At 37.8% G+C, this 17693-nt stretch overlaps 1 protein-coding gene across 2 annotated transcripts in view; it reads left to right on the top strand.

The window, feature by feature from the left end:
• Positions 1 to 3866: 3866 nt before the first annotated feature.
• st6gal2b (ST6 beta-galactosamide alpha-2,6-sialyltranferase 2b) overlaps positions 3867 to 17693 on the top strand; it is a 78715-nt gene continuing 64888 nt past the window's right edge. For both annotated transcript variants that reach the window (XM_056459699.1, XM_056459698.1), the window contains exon 1: positions 3867 to 4129. The gene's annotated coding sequence lies outside the window, so the exon portion shown is untranslated. The remainder of the gene's footprint in view (positions 4130 to 17693) is intronic.

Below are 17693 nucleotides of genomic sequence, written 5' to 3'. Positions count from 1 at the left end.
CATCATAATCTGGTTTGTTTGTTGGTGCCTGGGTCATAACATTACTAAATGCTTTAGATTTGGAGGAAAAACACTCAGATAACTAAGAATTATCACAAAAGATATTCGATCATCACTGGAGCAGTCAAGTAGTGCCATAAATTATCAAATAAAGATTCTTTTGGGTTTCCAAGTTATTTATTGTTCTCTTCTATCAAAAAGTGACTAGGCATAATGTCTGGTGAATATTTTTTTCTCTAGCAGACCTTGAAGCTTTATACAGTCATTAATTAATTAATTAATTCATTCATTCATTCATACTCTTTTCGGCTTAGTCCCATTATTAATCAGGGGTCGCCACAGTGGAATGAACCACAACTTATCCAGCATATGTTTTACGTAGCGGATGCCTTTCCTGCTGCAACCCATCACTGGGAAACATTCACACACACTTATTCACACACATACACCATGGACAATTTTAGCTTACCCAATTCATATACCCAGTGGTGGAAAGAGTACTGAAAAATCATACTTAAGTTAAAGTACTATTACTTGCCTAAAAATGTAGTGCAAGTAGAGTAAAATTATCTGCTGTAAATATTACTCAAAGTATGAATAAAAAGCAGACCTTTAAAAAATACTTGTGAGTAGTGAGTATTACGCTGAAAAAGCTTATGCATTTACATGTAATTTTTGGATGTGTGTAAACGTAACATTCTGTAGTGCATTTAGTTATTGCCCAGCAGGCACACATTATAAGACGGTAATATTAGGCTTGATTTAGGTCGAGATGTCAGGTGACCAAAATTCAATGTCTAAGGACACCGTTTTTTTTGATGCTCAATAACAACGTCAAATTACATTCATATTTGGTCGATTTTAGGTTGTGACCAAAATTCAACATCAAGCCAACATCTTAAACCACTGTCGTAATGATGTCAAATACTGACATTTATTTGTCAGGTATGGCAACCAAAATCCAACATCTGATAGACGTCATAGTGGTAACGTCAACACAACGTCAAGCTTTAACATCATTAGACGTTGATATTTGGTTGATTTTAGGTTGGTCATTGGACATTGACGTTGGTCTGATGTTGGGTCCTGTTGTCAACCCGATTTTCAATTCAACGTCCCCACAACGTTGGGGTACAACGTTAATCTGACATCATGTTGACGTCTTGTGCCTGCTGGGTGTTTAAGGTTATTTTGGTCATCATACAGTAAACATCAGTCTTCTTCTCATCAACGACATGCATCTAACCTGTCTTTGGGTCAATGCGTGTAAAGATTTTGGACATCTTCTTGGAAATCTTCTTTAATGCTTCCAAACAGTTTGCTGCAAATATAAATCACTCATGTATTGATGTAGTTCATTATGATGCGATTTACTTTCTATGTGCGATTTGATTGAACAGGAATCTCAGTACTTATTTTTTAATCCCCATAGACAAGAAAAAAACAGCGCCTGCAGGTTGAAGGAAAGTAGTGGAGTAAATATACAGATACTGCACTAAAACTGTACTCAAGGGAAAGTAAAAGTACACATTTTTAAAACTACTAAGTAAATTACAATTTCTGAAAAAAAACTACTCAATCACAGTAATTTGAGTATTTGTAATTTGTTACCTTACACCACTGCCTACCACGTTTTTTTTAAATTGTGTGGGAAACCGGAACACCCAGAGGAAACCCATGCGAACACAGGGCAAACATGCAAACTCGACCAAGGCTCGAACCAGTGACCTTTTTGCTGTGAGGCGATCATGCTACCTACTGCACCACCGTGACACCCTTTATACAGTCATCTTAATGTTAATTTTACAGTTAATTGTATGCATTTTTGCATTACTTTATAACTTTCTGCACATACACAACTGTAAGTTGTCCTAAAAAAACTCAAGAATTAGGTTGTTTCAGCTTAAGAGTAGTTTGAACAAACAGCATACATAAATTTTGAGTGTATTATAACCCTCTTGGTTGGTGTGTTCCCCCAACCTAAATATCTGTCCATTGTGTGTGAAGGGATGAATGGGGACGACTGTGGTTGAATTAAACGCAGTTTTCCTTTTAAAAGACTCCGTTCCCACTCTCACAGGAGACATACTGCAACAATTTTTACAAAGGGAAATAAAATGTATTCACAAGGAAAATAACTGAGTACATCACAAAATAAATTCAAAAATTACTTTAAAACAACTACGATAGAGCATAATGTGAGTGAGGCTTCAGCTAACTTATTTAACTTAATTGTTAACAAACTAATAGCCCGTTTCTACTGACTGGTAATATGGTACGGGTCACCTTTATCAAGGGGTACCAAGGTGGGCGAGTTTCAGTCGACGTCATTCTCACTGGAATAAATGTCATAGTAAAGCTGTACTGGTCGTTCACAAATCATATGAGAAGCACTCCTCACAAAACGGATGCTTTATACACATAAATACTTGAGTATGTTTATTACTAACTTTTCTATTAACATAATTTGATTATAACGGCAGATCAAAAAAATAAAAAATAAATAAATGCAACATATATGAACACATACAGCCCCTTACACTCTGCGATACGTTCCCTTTAAAAAAAAAATCCACACAACATACATTTAGACCCTATTTTGGATTCAAAAAAGACACGCAACATAGCCCATAGTCAGTGCAAACCTCTCATCTGTATCTTTAATCTTCACCAGCACATGTAACCTCCTGTTAGAAAGTAATTATGTCATAAAGAATATGTACATATGAATATAAAGAATATGTACCTATGCTATCCACAAGTTGACCCTATAGAGTACAAATTAGTACCTAAAAAATACAAATGTGTACCCTTAGGGTACAAATATAGACCTGTTAGGTACAAAACTATACCTTTTAAAAAGGTACCATTCCAGTGACATGTTTTGTACATTTATAGCTGAGAATGCATCAAATGCACTATGAAGTAAAATATGCCACATGGAAACATACAAATCCCAAAATATATAAATAAAACAATCCATCAAAAATAAGCTCATCTTCATTAGTAAATGTCTTAACTTGTATATTTCTCAAACTCTAAAACAGGGGTGAGTTTTGAGGGGTGAAACAACCCTGTTCTCGGAGATCTAACTTCCTGCAGATAACAACCTATATCAAACACACCTGCTTGAAATTAACAAGCGCTGTTCAGGCTCTATTTAGTAGTTGTTTAAGGTGTGTTTGATCAGGGCTGGAGCTGGACTTTGCAGAAATGTAGATCTCCAGGAACAGGGTTGAGCAGCCCTGCCCTAAAACACACAGCCCCTGAGGAAAGGAAGAGACGAAAAACAAACAAACAAACAAACAAACAAACAAACAAACAAACAAACAAACAAACAAACAAACAAACAAACAAACAAACAAGCAAACAAACAAAAAAACTTCTCTGCATACATGTTATTATTAATTATTCATAATTGATATTGATAGATCAGGTTGTTTTTAGAAATAATTAATATATGTTTTAAATTAATCCCATTAAATTTTTTTGATTTAGTTTAAATCATTGTAGACAGAACAATACGCATAAATATTATTAATAAAACAAAACTGTCAAAGTATTGTATTATATTTGTATATATATATATATATATATATATATATATATATATATATATATATATATATATATATATATATATATATATATATACAGTTAATATTTTAGATTTTCAGTTATTAAGAATGCAAAGAAGCGCGCGTCCCGGATGATGTACAGTAACTGCACAGAAGATATTAGTTCACACACACTGCATGTGCTCAGAAAGACATCGTGTCGCTGTGACAGTATTCTGAGAGGAAGAAAACACATTGAGGGCGGGCTCATCTGATAGTGCGCTTTCTGTCGTTCACTACACGAATAGATCTCATTCAGAGTTTTGCTAGTGTACATGCAAGTGACGCTTGACTTTGGACAACATCCTCGTTGCGAAAACAATACCGAACTGACAAAGATGAAAGAGAGAACAACGTGATCCTGTTCTATGGATTTGAAACGGAACAATGGATTTAGGTTTTATAGATTGTCGAATGTTCAAATTGGACGTTTGTGAATGTTAAATAAAGCGCGTGCTGAACGGAGCTGGCGCGAGGGACTGTGAATGCGACGCGAACTGTCCACAGCCGCGGTAAGTGGTAAAACACTCCTATCTGTGGCTGTAGAATGTGTGTCATATTATTGCATCAAGAATTGAATTGGCTCACTGTAAGATTACAGTAGGAATCAAAACCACTTCTAAAGCATGTGTTAATCTTAGTTAATTTCAACATTACAAACAAACAAACTAATAAATAAAACTTAAAATTAAACTAAATCTGAACTAACGTGAACTTGTAATGAACTGCTGTGTTTACTCATTAACAAGATGAATGAAAACTGTAAATCATGTATTGCTAAAGTTAACACAAAAATAAAAGTTCTGTCATCAGTCTCAGGCTTGTTCCAAACCTGTTTCAGCTACTTCTACAACATCAGCTTCTTGATTATCTTTTTTTATCTTCAACAAAAAATATATTTTTAGAAAGTTTTTAGAAACCATAAAACTGACTAACTGAGCAGGATTTAAGTAGCTGTCAGCTATGTGGAACATATAGTCTATTTTGTGCTATGTTCAAGATTAAATCAGTTGAGCAGGAACTGTATACATGTAGCTGCATCAAAAAAAAAAAAAAAAAAAGAAAAGAAAGAAACACAAACATAAATGGGATTGGATTTTACTGTTTCAAGTCTTGTCCATAATATATTTAACTAATCAGACTTAAAGTCACCATTTTAGTGGTGGTAATTCTACGTGACTTAAACGGATAGTTTATCTAAAAATGAAAATTATGTCATCATTTAATCCCCCTTCACTTGTTCGAAACCGACTTGAGTATCTTTCTTCTTTTGAACACGAAAGATATTTTTAAAAAAATGCTGATTACTGGGACCCATAGATTTCCAAAGTTCTTCATATAAGGAAGTTGATGGGTATCATCAACCAGCATAATTTATAATACCTTCTTTTGTGTTCAACAGAAGGCAAAACTCATAACGGTTTAAAACCACATGAGAGAGAGAGAAAGAGAAAGAAAGAGAAACAGTAAACGATGAGGTAAATTGTATTTGATTATATATTAAAATATTTTTTATTATACACTGTAAAAAAATGCTGTAAAATTTACAATTTTAGTTGCCAGTAATATTATAAAATTTACAAGCGCACTGTAAATTAATAATTATAATTGTTATGTAAAACTACAGCACAGTTGTAATTTTTCATTTACAGTGGACTTGTAAACTACAGTATTACTGGCAACCAAAATTACCAGTAAAACTGTAAATTTTATGGCAATTTTTTACAGTGTATTGTTATGGCATAAATACAGTAGAACATATGATATGATTTAAATAGTCACATTAATTGACAAGATAAATAATCAACCATATTTACATCTTGTGTGCTAGATCCTGCTAATTTTGCTTCTAACTCTTACCTCTGATCCTAACCTCAGCCCTGTCATCACATGGTCTTGAAGGTATTTAATGTACATTAAGTGTATTGTACAGTATATATATAATGGGCACAAATGGTTTTTATAGTTATATATAATGGTCATAGATTTGCCAAGAAAAAAAGATTTATGTTGAAAAAACAACAACATATCATTAGAATTTGGAAATGCATTACTCTGATTTTATGCACCCTTTCATTTATGGAGTCCTTTTGTGGAGCTTGGATTTTCTGGCAACCTATCTGATGTCTCACGCAAGAGTTGATGATGATTGGCCAGATGCTGGCAGATTGTGCTTGGCAAGTAGGCTGATACAGGCTTAGTATTCTACCCTGGTTTTGGTTAAACCATTTGTTCAGATGTATATGTGAAAGACATAGAGAAAGAGATTGAACATTTGTGAAAAAGAAGAACCAGTGAAACAGCCTTCCATCATGACAGTAACACTGTTAAACTTCCCCCTCCCAATTTCTGCTTTGTTTATTTGTTCCTCATTTAGGAAGCAATTGTTTTGTTCCTCCATTACCCATCAAAATGTGTCCCTATTCTGTCTCCATTTGTTATTTTTTTTTCCTGTAAGGATCTGTCACACCTAAACCTTCTGTTTGGATTGAAAAAAAAGCTTTTCTCTCTTTTTTTTTCTTGGCAGGTTTACTTAAGTGTGTTTAAAAGCTTTGCTTATTTAAAATTCTCCTCCACAGTGTATTGCCTTTGCTGGCGTAGGCGTTTGTTGCTCTCAGTGGTATTGGGCACAGGCCAAGTATGAAGGACTAAGAGACAGCAGGTGAAATTATTTATAACCTCTAATTTGTAATGGTGGCAGCCTAATGGTTAAGGATCTCAACTTCAAAAACAGAAAGCTTGCACATTAAATCCCATGGTGAGACAGAAAAGATACATTATAGATAGATCCTTCCCTATCACCTTTGTGCCCTTGTGCAAGACTCTCCACACTAGGTTACAGAGACAGTTTTCTGTTGCATTGTGTATACCTGGTGCAAAAGAGACAAAAAAAAAAGACATAAACAAGGCAGAATTTGCATATTTTTGTTTGTGCCATTGAACTGGCTCTCCATCTTTTAATGTTTGCCAGCACAAAGCTGAAATTGTACACCTGACTCCCACACTTTAAGCTTTACGGAGCATGAAAGTGTTTGTATCTGTTTGTAGCATGTGTGTGTAGGCAGCTTATCAAATGCTCTGGGGTGTCTAAAACTATGATTAGAGGCTCTTTGCATGGACGGAAGGATATTTTAAGCAAAAAAGATAGATATGAATGGAGACACTGAGTATGTTTACATTGACACCAATAATCCGTTTTTAATATGATTTAGATAATACTCTAATAAAGAGTCTACCATGTAAACAGCAGTTTTTGATTAATTTATTCAGATTAAGGTCATAATCGAACTAAACAGAAATCGAAATAAGACATGTGAAGTATGTCGATTTTAGTTGTATTATTGAAGTGCCTTACAGACATGTAAACACCGTATTCAATTATTACCATTGTGTAGGATTTTCGCCACAATTTGTGACAGGATAGTCTATACCCAGCAAGCAGTTTTGGTTTTTAAAAGATGTCTAATAGACATCTAAACATAGTCGTCTTGACTAAAACAAGGCCAAATTTGGGCTGTCAGTGAAAATCTAATAGACGTTTAACAATAGGCCAAAACTAGACTAGTTGTCAAATAAACAGAAATGAATGACTACACATACTGTATAAAGTCTATCTAATCTGTCTGTTTGATGACTAGTCTAGTTTTGGGCTATTCTTAGATGTCTATTAGATTCTCACTGACATCCCAAGTTTAGCCTTGTTTTAGCCAAGCTGTCTATGTTTAGAATTCTATTAGTCAGTGAAGGACCACAGACACCTGTATTGCAAAATGAGTTTTTTTTCACATACAGCATGCGGTATCAAATTCCATTAAATAAACACTCTTCCAGCAGTTCATACTCGCATCCAATATCTCGTTTGTCATGGGAGGGCATGCAAGAAATGTTCCTGAATGAAAGTGAAAGTGCCAAACACCAGTTAAAGTTGACAAATGAAAAATGAAACACTAGAAATTACATCAAACTCTAAAAGAAACATGAATATCGCATTGACGTTAATCAAATTATGCATTATAACATGTAAAACAGGATCATGAAAGAAACATTAAAAAAGCAACTCATGTAAACACCTTAATCATATTATTATTTTGTTTAGATTTAGGCAAATCATTTGATAACTGATGTCCATGTAAACATAGTCATATAACCTCTCCTATAGCCGATTTAATTAAATCACAAACTCATTCATTGGTTGACATTTCACCTTAAAAAGACAAAGTGATTTTATGAGGCTAAAATGAATACTGTTGACAACCCATATTTGTATAATTTCTATCTAAGCTTTTAGATATCAGCGCTAAATGGCTAAATGGTGTCTCTTTTTTGTGTGTACATTGGAAGTTTCTGCTAGGACAATGGCACTTCCTTTCCTGGCAATTTGACTGAACAAATCACTGTATTGCATGACTAATTATATTATTAGAATTTAGTTAAATTAGTATTTTTCCCAGTGATGGGTTGCAGCTGAAAGGGCATCTGCTGCTTAAAACATAGCTGGAGAAAGGGTCTAAGTCAAAAAGAAAACGAAAGAATACATTTGTATTTCAATATGGCAGTTTACCATGGTTTGTATATATTTTATGTAGGGCTGGGCAATATCTCAAAAAAAAAATAACACAATATAATTTTTAAATCAGTCGATATCGATAATTATCATGATAAATGTTGAATCTTTATATCTATAAATTTAAAGGATTTTCATCATGCCAATCGCTTTGTGCAGCTGATTTAACACATTTTTAAAAATGTAATAACTGTCTGACAATATAAATAAAAAATAAAAAAATTTACCCCTTGTCATGTCTACTTGCAATGTGAGGCTTCAGACTGATACATTCCCCAAGATTTGATCCACAATACAGTAAAAAAAGCTAAATATTTTTATATTTACATTTTCTACATTTTCTTTATTTAATATTTTCATTTGAAAGTTTTACATATACATTTTTATATCATTGTGAAAAAAAAAGTTTAGCATATTTTCAGGATTCCTTGACAAAGATCATAAAGCTTTTGTAGTGCATGTCTACAGTGGACTTTCACAGACAAAACAAAACCCGTTAATTCAGAATAGCAGGAACGTGTGAGGCAAGGCCATATAATTACAATAGTGCTTTTAAGTAAGACTTCAATCATTACTATAATGACAGTCCACCATCTCTATCTTTTTTGCTTAACATACAGTATGGGTAAACTTTTATGACCTTTTGCCTTTATTCCATTTACCACTATAGTTTAATGACATGCATAGAAAAAAACATGTTTTTCTGGTCTGGGTAAATAGAGCCATCATGTAAATATGGGCAAGCTACGAAACAGATATGTAAAAACGTTTAAGTAAAAAGTACCACGTGCACTGGACAGAATAAAGGAAATCCTAGCATGGAGTAAATGATGATATAATTGGTATTTTTTACATTAAGCCTTCTGTGGTAGCAAAACTCATGAAAAGAAAATATTTAGACTATCCGATGTCTTTCTGAGACACAATGTATTCTTCCTAGTTCCTAGTTTACTTTTGAAATGTTTTCAGCTTTAAACTTCTTCAAAGTTTCTTGGTAAATAGGCTTCCGCTGTGATTGAAATTTCAGTATAAATTTCCCTCATTTATGTATGGTCGTTCTGAAAATTCAATTTAACTTCCCTAAATTATAATTAAGTTTCTGAATGTAAAATGCTGGCATTCTTAGTGAAAGTATAATTAGGAGTTTTGTGCAACCTTAACTGTTCTCTGTGGTTTTCTGTTTTGTGTAATGATGGTCAGGTTCCCTGCAGTGTGAACGCACATGCTGTAGCTGTGTCTGGCAGTAAGTTCTAAGAAATGCCAGCAATAAGGACTTTAGCCCAGGCATACTGTGAAGCAAAACCTCTCTGTATCTGTCCATACAAAATGGTATATATTTACTGTAAACATAGTTGGAGACATTATACATGCATCATTAAAAAAAAAAACATTTTGTGATTGAGAAGACCAATATTTAGTTTCCACCAGGTCATCTGTAAACCACCATTGAGCTTCTGGACAAGTAATAATTATTATAATTTTTTTCGTATCACTCATTTCTTAGTTATATGCCAGAGAACATGGAGATGTTGCTTGGTCTTTATACATACAGTATACACTTACTGGCCACTTTATTAGGTACACCTGACTAGTACATGGTTGGACCCCTTTTTGCCTTCAGAACTGCCTTAATCATTTCGTGGCATAGATTCAACAAGGTACTGGGAATATTCCTCAGAGATTTTGGTCCATATTGACATGATGGCATCACGCAGTTGCTGCAGATTTGTTGGCTGCACATCCATGATGCGAATCTTCTGTTTCACCATATCCTAAAGAGGCTCTATTGGATTGAGATCTGTTGACTGTGGAGGCCATTTGAGTACAGTGAACTCATTGTCATGTTTAAGAAACCAGTCTGAGATGATTCGCACTTTATGACATGGACCACATTTATACTGTAGGTGGACTCAGGAATGGTTTGCAGGTGGGGCTGCAACTCTGTCCATCCATACACACAGACACCAATTTTATTTCACATTCCTCCTCAGAGCTTTAAGCATGGCAATTAAATAAAATGCAATGACAAATGCGTAACAATTTGGATTTTAATCACATATGTGCACTTGCGTATAAGTTATGTGATTGCGCACCCTTGGTTATATGATTGCATCACTCTTGTGCTGGCAGACCACTGCCACTTGGATATTGGACTTGGATTTATTCCATAAAGAGTTCTTCTCATCTCTTATGGTGAGGGCATACCAGGATGACTAGGCCAGTTCTTCTCTGAAGACCATGGCTGTCCTGCTTAAAGGTCTGCAATAGAGTAGTTCTTATCTTGGTGGAATGCAGGAACTGCATTCAGTGACTGACATTGACTACGTTTACATGGACATCAGTAATAGAATAATTTGCCTTAATCTGAATAAGACAATAATATAATTAAATTTGTTTACATGAGTTGCCTTTCATGACCCCGTTTTACATGTTATAACACATAATTCGAATAATGTCATTGCGTCACCACGCAATCCACATTTCCTCCAGAGTTTCATGTTATTCCGGGTGTTTCATTGTTAATTTGTCAACTTTAACTGCAGTTTGGCATTTTCACTTTCATTCGGGAACATTTCATGTATGCATCATGTGACAAACTACATATTGGATGCAACTATGAACTGCTGTATCGAATTATTGGTATCCATGTAAACATACTCATTGACTATGACGTAAAGGCTATAAAAGTCAAAGTGCAGGTCCTGAGTAGTCAATGTTGAAGTTGGTGGTCCACCTCTGGCGGATCCTGGCTAATATCAAAGAGGTGGAAAAAGTCTGCTTTCTAGAAACCCCTGTGTGGCCTTTATGGCAAAGCTATTGAGAACATTACTCAGCAGATGTCAAGAAGCAGACTGTGGTCATTTAACATTCCCTGCCCTGGTCTAGCACTGGATCCATCAGCAATAGACACCAAGGGCAGCAAGCCTAACCTGCTTGTCATCAAGGGAAGTTGTCCGTGAAAGCTGTTGCAACCCCATGACCTTCTTAGGTGCAACCAACCGTGGTGTTATAAAACTGTAGTATATGCAGAAAGGAAGCACTGCCCACTTAGCAGGCCGTCAAGAACTCTTGCTCTAAACTAGACCTGAGTCAGGTGGCCAAGGGAGGGGGACCACGGAATGCAGCCTACGGCCTGCCACCACTCCCACTGGCAGTAAATATCCAGGTCTTCAGATCTTCTTATCACACAATATCTGGCCTTAGGTAAATCTCTGCAGTGTATCTTTCCCGGAGGAAGTAAACACTTTCCACTTTCAACAACTATTGGTTAGAATGTAAATGTACTTGTAATCTCAACTGATGTTAAAGGACATAAAACATATAATTTTTGCTAAATGTATTGATTCAATTGTTTTAGTTTTGTTTTTTAATGTTTGATATTTCAATTAAAAAATAAATCCTCATGTCCGTACATACTGTATATTGTTAACTAACTGGCCACTTTATTAGGTACATCTCGCTTGTAAAGTTGTCTTCAGAACTGCTTTAATTCTTTGTGGCATTCCTTCAACAAGGTCCTAATAAAAGTGTACTAAAGACCCGGTGTGGTCTTTTGCATCTTGTAGACATCTTCAAGCTTTGATGCATTATGCTTTCAGAAGCATTTTGCTCATACAGTAGTTTGAGCTGCTGCTCAGTCATTTACTCTATTATGAACAGTTCTTTGTAAACCTTAAAGAGAAAATAAAGATAAGCAGTTTCTGAAATAACCGGACCAGCTTATAAAAAAACTGTGTAACTCCTCATGTTCTAGCCAACCCACACTGCGTGGGATTTAAACCAGTGTTTCTGACAAATGAGATGGGCAAACCAACACGCATACAAAAGATTCCAGCTTCATGTGTCACTAATGTTCATTCATTCATTCAATCATTTTCTTTTCAGCTTAGTCCCTTTATTAATCTGGGGTCGCCACAACTGAATGAACCGTCAACTTATCCAGAATATGTTTTACACAGCGGACACCCTTTCAGCTGCAACCAATCACTGGGAAAGTGTCACTATGTGTCTTTTGAAATCTGGAGAGTGATGTTTACTTACACATCTTTCACTATCTGACTTCTGTTAATCTTTACATGTACAAAGACACTTAAAGTATCTGTATTACTCATTCTGATGCTTGATAGGAAATTGTCTTGAGTTGCTATTATCTCATTGATTGATTAAAGGTTTATGATACTGATACTGTGATTTAGACTTGTTTCAGCTGGTTGTGTATTGGTTGTTGGACATTTAAAATTGTTTTTCAGCTATCTGTGTTTAGTACTAGCAAGTTTTAGCCACTGTTTCCTTTTGTTTACTATAAGAGCTTGCGTGCCGAGCCGGAGGTTTTTCGCGCGCCCCCGCGGCTGCAGTTTCGGGTATTTTGTAACTTTGGAGGCGTGTCCAAACGCCAGGTAAGACTATATATTTGAACACATTTGGTCTAGCTAGCAGGAGAAGCACTTTAGCATCGAGAGCAACACCGAGTAAGTACATTTAGACCTGTTTTTCAGTTGCTGTGTTTGGTTAGAGAACACTTAGACTTGTTTCAGCTGGTTGTGTATTTGTTGCTGGACATTTAAAATTATTTTCAGCTATCTGTGTTTAGTGTTTGGTTAGAGAACAGTTAGACTTGTTTCAGCTGGTTGTGTATTGGTTGTTGGACATTTAAAATTGTTTTTCAGCTATCTGTGTTTAGTACTAGCAAGTTTTAGCCACTGTTTCCTTTTGTTTACTGTAAGAGCTTGCGTGCCGAGCCGGAGGTTTTTCGCGCGCCCCCGCGGCTGCAGTTTCGGGTGTTTTCACTCTCGAGGCGTGTCCACCTGAGCTCAATCAGCAAAGCGCTCGGGGGTGTATATAAGCGACTAGTCTCACCGCGGCAGCGGTCGCGGCAGCCTCGTGTGAAGCCCGCCTCGTGTGAAGACCGACGAGGGTAAAGACCATCGACTCTACCTGTGCGACTAAGACCGACGAGGGTAAAGACCATCGACTCTACCTGTGCGACTAAGACCGACGAGGGTAAAGACCATCGACTCTACCTGTGCGACTCCACCGAGCAAAGACACCGACAAAGCACTTGAGTACTTCTTACTTTATTTTTTTTCCTTTTCTCTGCACTCATTATTGTTTTCCTTGCACTTTATTATGTGTTTACTAATTCCTGTTGTTACTAATACTCGCAGAGCACGGGAGGTACGCTGCAGGCGCAACCCTCACAACCTTCGATCAATTCATGTATCCTCTATTTCACAACTCTCTCTCTCTGTGGGCCTCTGGAATTGTCAATCTGCTGTTAACAAAGCAGATTTTATTACCTCCATAGCCACTCATTATGACTTTAGTCTCATGGCTCTAACTGAAACCTGGCTGAGACCGGAGGACACTGCTACACATGCAGCTCTTTCTACTAATTTCTCTCTTTCCCACACTCCTCGTCAGACAGGGAGAGGGGGTGGGACTGGACTACTGATTTCCAAAGAATGGAAATTCACTCAGAGACCGTCCCTGCCAAAAATCAGCTCTTTTGAATTCCATGCAGTCACCATTATCCACCCCTTTCGCATAAATGTGGTTGTCATCTACCGCCCACCGGGTACATTAGGTCACTTCTTGGATGAACTGGATGTTCTTCTCTCATCTTTTTCTGATTATGACACTCCCTTGTTGGTGCTAGGTGACTTCAACATCCACATAGAAAGACCTCAAGCTGCTGACTTCCAGACTCTGCTTGCATCTTTCGACCTCAAAAGAGCACCTACCTCTGCTACTCACAAATCAGGTAATCAACTAGACCTTATCTACACTCGACATTGCCTCGCTGACCAAACACTAGTAACTCCACTACAAACATCGGATCATTTCCTTCTCTCTCTCAACATCCACATTACTCCTGAGCCGCCACACACTCCTACTCTAGTTGCCTTTCGCAGAAACCTACGCTCTCTCTCACCCAACAGGCTATCCACCATTGTTTCTAACTCTCTTCCTCCATCTTCCAAACTCTCTGCACTTGATACGAACAGTGCAACTGATACACTCTGCTCCACGCTAACATCATGTCTAGACAGACTATGCCCTCTGACATCCAGACCAACCCGAGCCAGTCCTCCTGCACCCTGGCTCTCTGATGTTCTCCGTGAGCATCGCTCAAAACTTCGGGCTGCTGAGAGAAGCTGGCGAAAAACAAAAAATCCTGAACAGCTCATAACATACCAAACTCTTCTGTCTTCTTTCTCGACTGAGGTTACTTCTGCAAAGCAGACATACTTCCGTCAGAAAGTCAACAGTGCCACCAATTCTCGCTTGCTTTTTAAAACATTTTCCTCCCTCCTTCACCCTCCTCCTCCACCCGCATCCTCCACACTCACTACTGATGACTTTGCTGCATTCTTTTGCACCAAAACTGCAAAAATCAGTGCTCAATTTGCTGCACCTACAACAAACACGCAAGATACACCACCAACACCACACACACTCACCTCTTTCTCCCAGCTCTCTGAGTCTGAGGTGTCCAATCTCGTGCTATCAAGCCATGCAACCACCTGTCCGCTAGATCCCATTCCCTCTCATCTCCTGCAAGCCATTTCTCCTGCAGTCATACCAACACTGACTCACATAATTAACACATCTCTTGACTCTGGTCTATTCCCTACTTCATTTAAGCAGGCTAGGGTAACCCCTCTGCTAAAGAAACCCAACCTGGATCAAACGCTACTTGAAAACTACCGACCGGTATCCCTGCTTCCATTCATGGCCAAGATTTTGGAGAAAGTAGTGTTCAATCAAGTCCTAGACTTTCTTACTCAAAACAACCTCATGGACAACAAGCAATCTGGCTTTAGGAAAGGCCACTCAACTGAGACTGCTCTGCTCTCGGTCGTGGAGGACCTCAGACTGGCTAAAGCAGACTCTAAATCATCTGTCCTCATCTTGCTGGATTTATCAGCTGCTTTTGACACTGTAAACCACCAGATCCTGCTATCTACGCTTGAGTCACTGGGCGTCACAGGCACTGTTATTCAATGGTTCAGTTCCTACCTCTCGGACAGGTCATTCAGGGTGTCGTGGAGGGGAGAGGTGTCCAACCTACAGCATCTATACACTGGGGTACCTCAGGGCTCTGTGCTTGGACCACTTCTCTTCTCTATCTACACGGCATCTTTAGGAACAGTCATCCAGAAACATGGTTTTTCCTACCACTGCTATGCTGATGACACCCAGCTATACCTCTCTTTCCACCCTGATGATCCCTCGGTTCCAGCTCGCATTTCAGCCTGCCTGTCAGACATTTCACTCTGGATGAAAGATCATCATCTCCAGCTTAACCTCATGAAAACGGAAATGCTTGAAGTTTCTGCCAACCCGACTCTTCACCATAACTTTTCAATCCAGATGGATGGAGCAACCATCACTGCATCCAAAATGGTAAAAAGCCTTGGAGTTACGATTGATGACCAACTGAACTTCTCTGACCACATTTCTAGAACTGCCCGATCTTGCAGATTCGCACTCTACAACATCAGAAAGGTCCGACCCTTCCTATCTGAACATACAGCTCAACTCATTGTTCAAGCTCTTGTCCTCTCCAAACTGGACTATTGCAACTCTCTGCTAGCCGGGCTACCAGGTAGTTCTATCAAACCTCTTCAGCTGCTTCAGAACGCAGCTGCACGAGTGGTCTTTGATGAACCCAAAAGAGCACATGTCACTCCGCTACTCACCCGTTTGCACTGGCTTCCAGTTGCTGCCCGCATCAAATTCAAAGCTCTGATGTTTGCTTACAAAGTGACCTCTAGCTGTGCTCCTTCGTATCTGCTCTCACTTCTGCAGATATATGTGCCCTCCAGAAACTTGCGTTCTGTGAATGAACGTCGCCTCGTTGTTCCATCCCAAAGAGGGAAGAAATCACTTTCCCGAACTCTCACATTCAATCTGCCCAGTTGGTGGAATGAACTCCCCAACTACATCAGAACAGCCGAGTCACTTGCTGTCTTCAAGAAACGACTAAAAACGCAACTGTTTAGTCTCCACTTTTCCTCCTAATCTGCAATTGCCTCTCTGGCTATACCACTAACTGAGCCCTCTTTCTCTCTCTCTCTCTAAAAAAAAAAAAAAAAAAAAAAAAAAAAAAAAAAATTTCTACTAATGTTTTGCTTCTTAGACTTTTACACGCCTGAAACTTGTCTATAGCGCTTGTTCACTGCTGCTCTTATAGTTGTGTAAATTGCTTCCTTGTCCTCATTTGTAAGTCGCTTTGGATAAAAGCGTCTGCTAAATGACTAAATGTAAATGTAAATGTAATTTTTTTAAGAGTGTCAGTGCAATTCATGGCCAAAAACTTAACACTTAAAAAATAGGAAGAACATACAGCAAGATGAAAAGAGCTGTGAATTTTGTTTGTTGATATATAGTTGATATAATTTGTACTGTATAGGTAAAAAAATACTCAAAAATTGAAGCACAAATGCAATGTTCTTTTAAGCCTTTCTCTCCTGAAAAAAAAATAAAGCTTTACAGTGCATCTGGAAAGTATTCATAGCGCTTCACTTTTTCTAAAATTTTTGATGTTACAGTCTAATTTCAAAATTGATTAAATTAATTTATTTTTCTCAATATTCTACACACAATACTCCATAATGACAATGTGAAAAAAGATTTTTTGAAATTGTTGCAAATTTATTTAAAATAAAAACCTGAAAAATCACACGTACATCAGTATTCACAGCCTTTGCCATGAAGCTCTAAATTGATCTCAGGTACATTCTGTTTCCACTGATCATTCTTGAGATGTTTTAGCAGCTTAATTGGAGTTCACTTCTGGTAAATTCAGTTGATTGGACATGATTTGAAAATGCACACACCTGTCTATAAAAGACAACTATCTGTGCAGCGATCCACCAATCAGCCCTGTATGGTAGAGTGGCCAGACGAAAGCCACTCCCCACCTGGACTTTGCCAAAAGGCATCTTAAGGACTCCCAGACCATTAGAAACCCTGGTCTGATGAGACTAAAATTGAACTCTTTGGAGTGAATGGCAGGCATTATGTTTGGAGAAAACCAGGCACTGCTCATCACCAGGCTAATACCATCCCTACAGTGAAGCATGGTGGTGGCAGCATCATGCTGTGGGGATGATTTTCAGCAGCAGGAACTAAAAGACTAGTCAGGATAGAGGGAAAATGAATGCAGCAATGTACAGAGACATCCTGAATGAAAACCTGCTTCAGAGTGCTCTTGAACTGGGGCAACAGTTCATCTTCCAGCAGGACAGTGACCCAAAGCACACTGCCAAAATATCAATGGAGTGGCTTCACAACAACTCAATGAATGTCCTTGTGTGGCCCAGCCAGAGCCCTGACCTAAATCCTATTGAACATCTCTGGAGAGATCTGAAAATCGCTTCCCATCCAACCTGGTAGAGTTTGAGAGGTACTGCAAGCAGGAATGGGCAAACATTCCCAAAGACAGGTGTGCCAAGCTTGTGGCATCATATTCAAAAAGACTTAAGGCTGTAATTGCTGCCAAAGGT

This window comes from Danio aesculapii, chromosome 6, assembly GCF_903798145.1.
Source record: "Danio aesculapii chromosome 6, fDanAes4.1, whole genome shotgun sequence".
Taxonomy (NCBI): domain Eukaryota; kingdom Metazoa; phylum Chordata; class Actinopteri; order Cypriniformes; family Danionidae; genus Danio; species Danio aesculapii.
Note: the sequence above shows the minus strand (reverse complement) of the source record. Positions and strands in the feature narration are given on the sequence as shown.